General features: G+C 39.3%; 1 pseudogene; it reads left to right on the top strand.

The window, feature by feature from the left end:
• Positions 1 to 3379: 3379 nt before the first annotated feature.
• Positions 3380 to 4363, top strand: LOC110144207 (monocarboxylate transporter 10-like; annotated as a pseudogene).
• Positions 4364 to 6627: the final 2264 nt, after the last annotated feature.

Genomic DNA, 6627 nt, shown 5'->3' with positions numbered 1-6627 from the left:
TCACCCTAACAACACTTAGAAGGAATTTCCTTTGGTTGGAGGCCATTGTTTCAATTGTAGCTATAGCTGTAATCAGAATGCAAATCAGGCACTCCATAATGTTATCAGCTTTCAAAATCAAAGAAATTAGATGCCTTTGAAATTTTTAAGAGCTCTGATGCTGAATTTATTTTACCACAAACACTGCTATCTATAGTAGTAAATTAACTGAAAATTATTAGTATAAAAATATTCTTTGCACTAACGTATTTAACCGAGTCTCCTGCTTATTTTTCACTCAAAGAAGTCTGGTGTGAGACTTAAAAGATATTCACACCATTTATGTTCACTGCCTCTTCTTTCTTCATTAAGCAACCCTGAAATCATGAGAGAGTTATTTTGCATCTACTCTCTTCTTTTATTAGTAGAGGAATATTAGAAGTGTTTAGCCTAAGTACACAGAGATGTTTGAAGCTGGTCTCTAGGAAGATATGCAAAGGCACGTGCTGGCTTTTCCATTTGATTTCTGACCAGATTTTATTCCAAACTCTAAATGAACAATTTCTTGCTATTCTGAAACTATGTCATAGTTTCCTGTATCTGTGCATTTACTTACACCATTTCTTTTCTCCTCATTCCCATTATCTTCTCCATCTGTGCTGTCCATTTTCAAGGATCTCCAATCTATTGTGCTCGAAGATACTTCTCTTGGTTCTCTCAGCCAAAGGGAACTGTGCACTTTTAAATCATCAGAATACTTGACACACTCAGCACATTCTGCTTTGAATTACAGCTGTGTCATGCTTGTCCTAGCCTCTTATGGGTCCGCAGGCTACCTGAGGCCTGACTCCTTGGGCTTACCTGAGCAGCCTATATCGACTGAACCACATATTCAGAAAGTATTTGTTGAAATTATTTGAACTGTATGAATTCTAAATCAGATCATTTAAAACAATAATAACATGTCTTAAAAAAGAGATCAGACTTTCTGTAGGGTTCTATGGGGAGGTGAGAGAAAACATGTACTTTGAACAGAGGCACATAAGATTGAAATTTTGGCTCTATAACTAATCACCTGTGTGGTAAAAGGCCAATTATTAAAGCTCTCCCTAAGCTTCAGTTTCCTAATGTGTAAAATGTAAGTGGTAATATCCATTTTTCAGAGCTCTTACCCCACTATCTCATGTGCACATGAAATAGAGATCTCATGTGTCAATCACCTGTCATTTGGTATACAAATCTCAGAAATTAGAACTATTCTATACATCAATGTAAATGAAATCTAATAGGTATTTGTGTAAATCCAGTTCATCTACTATCTGTATGATTTAGAAAAGTGGCAATACTGAAAATGGAGTCACTTATTTGATCCTTCAACAAACATTACAATATTTTTGCTTGAAAATTATACAATGATAAATAATTCATTAAGCACATTAAAATCAAAACAAAAGGGAAGTAGCTCATTAACTATTAGATAACTGACATATTTGAAATACAGGCATTTGTGTTGTTCTTTAAGGCAAACACACAGTCATTAAAGCTATGTATCTATCTTTATTTTGTATGTCAAAGGGGATTGATGAAAGTCAAAAAGCTGAAGAAAAACAAAAATTCTGCATAAAATGCCTAGGAGTTTTTTGTTTTTTTTTTTCCCTTTACTCAGTTATTTCTATGCTTTGGAAGAGAAACACATTTGAATGTTGCATTGCCTTCAAAGTGGGGAATGACTATTATACATAAAGTCATGATATGTAGCCTGACTATTTTAGAGGAGAGCTAAAATTTTAAATCACTCCTGGTACTCACAATTCTGCTGCTCTCAGAAGGATCCGAATGGGGTGACTTGGTCAGGCAACTGAAGAACAGTGGAGGATACATCTGTAAACACAAGAAGTAATTTATTCTTTCAGTAATCTATTTCCCAGAGCCCCCAGATTTGCCTGGCAGGTACTAGTAGCAGTAGTAGCAGTAGTATGTGTTCAGTAGTGTTTGACGCTCTGTAACGCCATGAACTGTAGCCTGTCAGGCTCCCCTGTCCACAGGCTTTTCCAGGCAAGAATACTAGAGTGGGTTGCCATTTCCTCTTCCAGGGAACCTTCCTAACCAGGAATGAACCCGTCTCCTGCCTGAATCTCCTGCTCTGGCAGGAGGCTCCATCTGAGGCACCAGGGGAGTAGGATCTTGACAAATATTTGTTCTGTGGATGAAAAATCATGCCTGTCACATTTGCAAACAAAGGATGCTGTGGCATTCTAGCCATCAGCCACAGCCTACCAGACCCTGACAGTGAGCCCTGAGGAGCTCAGGAAGGACAGAAGGGGGCTTTCCTCAGCAACCCCCAATGGTGCACCCTGAGGAGACTCAGGACGGGGAAGAACCGGATCCTGGTCTTAGCTAGCCAAGGTGCATATCAAAGGAACAAATTCAAGGAGTCCAAACTCTTGCGTCTTCCTATACTTAGAAAAGCTTTAAAAAAAAATTGAAATGTATTATTTTCTTCTATTAACAGTTATCTTTTGATGTTCTGATTACCTGGTTTATGTTGCAAAACTTCTATATAACCTGGCTCATCCTTTACATCTTCAGAGTAGTCCCTCGGTGCGATCTGGGAGGATATCTTTCAGGCTATGTGCGAGCTGGGTCCTGTCTGAATCTTCACCATCCCATGGACTCTAGACCGCCAGGCTCCTCTGTCCATGGGATTTCCCAGGCAAGAAGAGTGGAATGGGTATCAGCCAATTTCCTTCTCCAGGGGATCCTCCTCATGCAGGATAGAACCCATATCTCCTGCACTGGCAGATGGATTCTTCACCACTGAGCCACCTAGGATGCCTCTTCCAGGCTTTACTCCTCAGGAAATTCACCAAATCAAACATAATTTTCATCTTTTAGGTTGTGCATTTTTTTTCCAGTTAACAGCTGAATGACTTATTTTATAAATATTTGAAATATAGACCATACCCAGAAGTTACTGTGACCAAACTACCAGGTAGATATATATATATATATATATATATATATAGCCTAGATCTTTTGCTTGATATTAGTAAAAATTAAAAAAAAAAAAAAACAAAAACAGAGTGTGAGTTGCCAGGCTGCGGACCAGGAGGCCTGAATTTTAGCTCTGCGCCGCGTGCTGGGGCTTCACGCCCGCGTGGGACTCTCTAGCCCGCTAGCCTCACTTGGCTGCTCCTCCCGCTTTTGGCCGGGAGCTTGGCCCCGCCCACTCGCCCAGTGCGGTTCAAGAAGGTCGCCTGCTGTCATGGTGCCCTCCTAGGAGGAGCCCGCCACCTCGTGGGGGATCAGCGAGACTTAGCCACTGGGGCCCCGCCTCCTGGGGGCTGCTTGGCAGCTCGGCCCTGGACCCTCTGATGGCCGGAGGTGGCCACAGCAGAAAATGTGGAAGATAGAGCTGCAGAGCGTGGGCTCCCTGAGCTCCGTGAGGCCAACTCGGGCTGGTTGGTGACGTTGGCCACCCTGTGAGGCAACTGGTCCGTGTTCAGCGTCCCAGAACTCCTGCGAGGTGCTCTTCACGTCACTGCTGAAGAGCTTGGAGTCCAAGGACCCCAAGGGCAAGATTGTCTTCAAGATAGCTTGGGTAAGTGCTCTCTCCATGGGGATGACTGTCCCCTGCTGCCCGTTAGCGTCTTCACAGAGATGTTTGATTATCAGAAAACAGGGTGGTGGGTGCTGCTGTTGAGGTTGTTGGACGCTTGCTCGGTCCTTTAATCAGCTCCATCGAGCCTCTCTACCTTTTCCTGTGGAATCCTGTTTGCCAGGATTTGCCAAATCCTATTTGCCTACCTGCCTTCACTGGTCATTCGGGGACACTATTTCAAGAAGCTCCTTGGGTGGGTGAAGGGCTCTGAGATCGCTGGCAGCAATGCCTTCCTGGTTTTGCTGCCTTTCCTTCTGACTGACAGCTGGGGTCTCTTTAGAGACACAGAGTTCTCCGCGTTTTCACGTTTGTTCTCTTTCTGGCTGGCTTTACTTAGGAACCCCTTGCCTTCTGTGTAAAGATGGTGGAACCAAAGGAGGCAACAGATTCTCCCTCTTTTCAGGGAAAAACTTCAGTTATCCCCAGTTCCGTTTTGCAATCTTCAGGATGACAGCTTATGTTGTGTTGGCCGTCGGAATATCGGTTGCACTTTTAGGAGACTGTGTGCCATATTTTCACTTGAGTTGGCCATGTCTTGCTGGGGTCCTTTCCGAAGTGGAGTGCTGTTTCTTAGTCACACTGTGCCAAGATCAAAGTTTTCTTTGCCTTGCAAGTTGCCTTTCTGTTCCCTCAGAACTAGAACAGAGGCAAGGTTGGACCATCCCCACCCTCAGCATGCTGAGCAGCCGCAGAGTGAACTCAGGAGGAAATGGGCTAGTGTGAATGAGAGGTTATCACATAATCCTTTTCCCAGCCTCCACATCTCCTCCTTTAGTTTCTTGCCTGGAGAATCCCATGGACAGAGGCTCCTGGCAGGCTGCGGTCCATGGGGTCACAAAGAGTCAGACACAACAGAAGCCACTTAACACAGCACAGCATAGCACATTTTGTGAATATGAGAAAATTAAAATGCTTTTCACAATCTATGACAAGCAGTATATATACATAGTTTTATGTTCAATTTTGTTTCCTGCAATAAACATAAAGCATTAGCTGAAGAAAACATGAGCAAATGTGTAAATTTTAGAACGAGTTATCTTATGATTTTTCTATCTACTAGAAAGCAAATTATGATAGAGAAAAAAATAAATATTGAACTACTTATACATGATATAATTAAACACTTTAAAATTCTATTTATTTCTGTTTTGGGCTGTACAGCTATATTTTGTTTGTGTTTAATTTGGTGGAATTGATAAGGACTGACTTATCAAAACTAGCTATTAATTATACAGAAGACCCTTCATAAGAAACAGCCTATGCTGAATCATAGTTTGACTCAGAGCCATGTGTGAGATGTTTTTAATCTGTACTATCTTTTGTGAGTGACCATGGTAACAACTGTGTCATGTACTTATACAACTATTTTATTTCTTTATCTCTATATTTAGTCTTCAATAGTTTATGCTCAGATATTTAAAAATTATTTTTCCTTTCTCAAGGAATTAGCAAGACAAAACAATTCTCTGAGATGAGATTTAGAATTTAAAAATCATATTCTTGCTGCTCTTGCCTTTCGGAATGAATTTTTGTGTTAGCAAAAACAATTACCACTGTTGTTTTTAATGTTACAATTTAATAATTTGTGTAAGGGTATTTAGTAGTGAATAGCTATAGTCTGTTGCCTCTGATATAGGTCTTAGTTTTTTCATCTTTTGTCCTCTTCTCTTTGATATTCACTGAGAATTATAGGGTTATTTGTTGTCTGTTAGTTGTAAAAATAAGTATTAATAAACTATATATATATATATATATATATATATATGCTGAAAAATAATGGGCGCTTTGATTGGCTTGAGTTGTTATGTGAGTCACATTAGATTAGTCTACAGTTTGGAAATAGCTATTTTCCATGGCTCAGATGGTAAAGTATCTGCCTGTAATGCAGGAGACCCATGTTCGATCCCTGGGTTGGGACGATCCCCTGGAGGAGGGCATGGCAACCCACTCCAGTATTCTGGCCTGGAGAATTCCATGGACAGAGGAGCCTGACGGGCTACAGTCCACTGCATCACAAAGAGGAGTTGGACATGAGTGAGTGACTGTCACAGTTTGGAAAAAAATACTTCCAAATAAATATAATCATAAAAATATTATTCTTTTTGAAACTAGTTTTATTTCCCAAAGTAACCTGTAATAGTCAAATCTCTATAAGGTGTCTGATATTCAAATTTCCAAATGATAAAAGGTGGCTTTATTCAAAGGTGATTGCTGATAGTTAATTCTGTAGTTGTCCCTTTCTTTGATTTGAGCCTAATTATTTATGTAAATTACTATCTTCTTAATTTACTCTTTATTCTCACCTACATTTAAATTAGACACAGGAGTTGTTAGGACAGCATCTGGCTTTAATGAAATAGAAATAGTTATGTAGCTAATGTCATCATTATTCAAGACTGCATTTTGTTGTTCCACACACTGTTTGAAACAGTCACATCAGATATACCAAACAGAAGGAACAGCACTAAAAAAGCAAATTAGTTTACTCTACAAAGAATTAGAAACATGAATCCAAAAGTCCTATTATATTCACTTCAATTATTTTCTGGATGAATGATAATTTTAAATAATTTATAATTTTATGACATATCTCAAATAATTTTTCCTTTTATAAAATAAAGAAATAATACAGATATATGACAAAAACATAGTTCAAATGATAAGAAAGGCTCAAAATGAAAGTCTCTTTCTCTGTCCTGCTGTTTCTTCCCAGAAAATAACCCTGTCAAATTCCAATCTTTTTTGAAGTTTTTTTTTAATTGACATGTAGTATATTTATAATATTTATTAGTTTTGGGTGAATAACGTAGTGCTTCTTTTTTTAAAATGTATTCAATATTTTTAAGATTATGCGCCATGTAAAGTTATTTTAAAATAATGGCTATTCCCGTGCTGTACAAAATATCTTTGTAGCTCATTTATTTTTACGTATTAATAATAGCTTGTAGCTCTTAATCCCATACCTTTATCTCACCCTTCCCCCTCCC

Source organism: Odocoileus virginianus, chromosome 12, assembly GCF_023699985.2.
Source record: "Odocoileus virginianus isolate 20LAN1187 ecotype Illinois chromosome 12, Ovbor_1.2, whole genome shotgun sequence".
Lineage (NCBI taxonomy): Eukaryota > Metazoa > Chordata > Mammalia > Artiodactyla > Cervidae > Odocoileus > Odocoileus virginianus.
The sequence above is the reverse complement of the archived record's forward strand: the minus strand, read 5'-3'. Positions and strand labels throughout refer to the sequence as shown.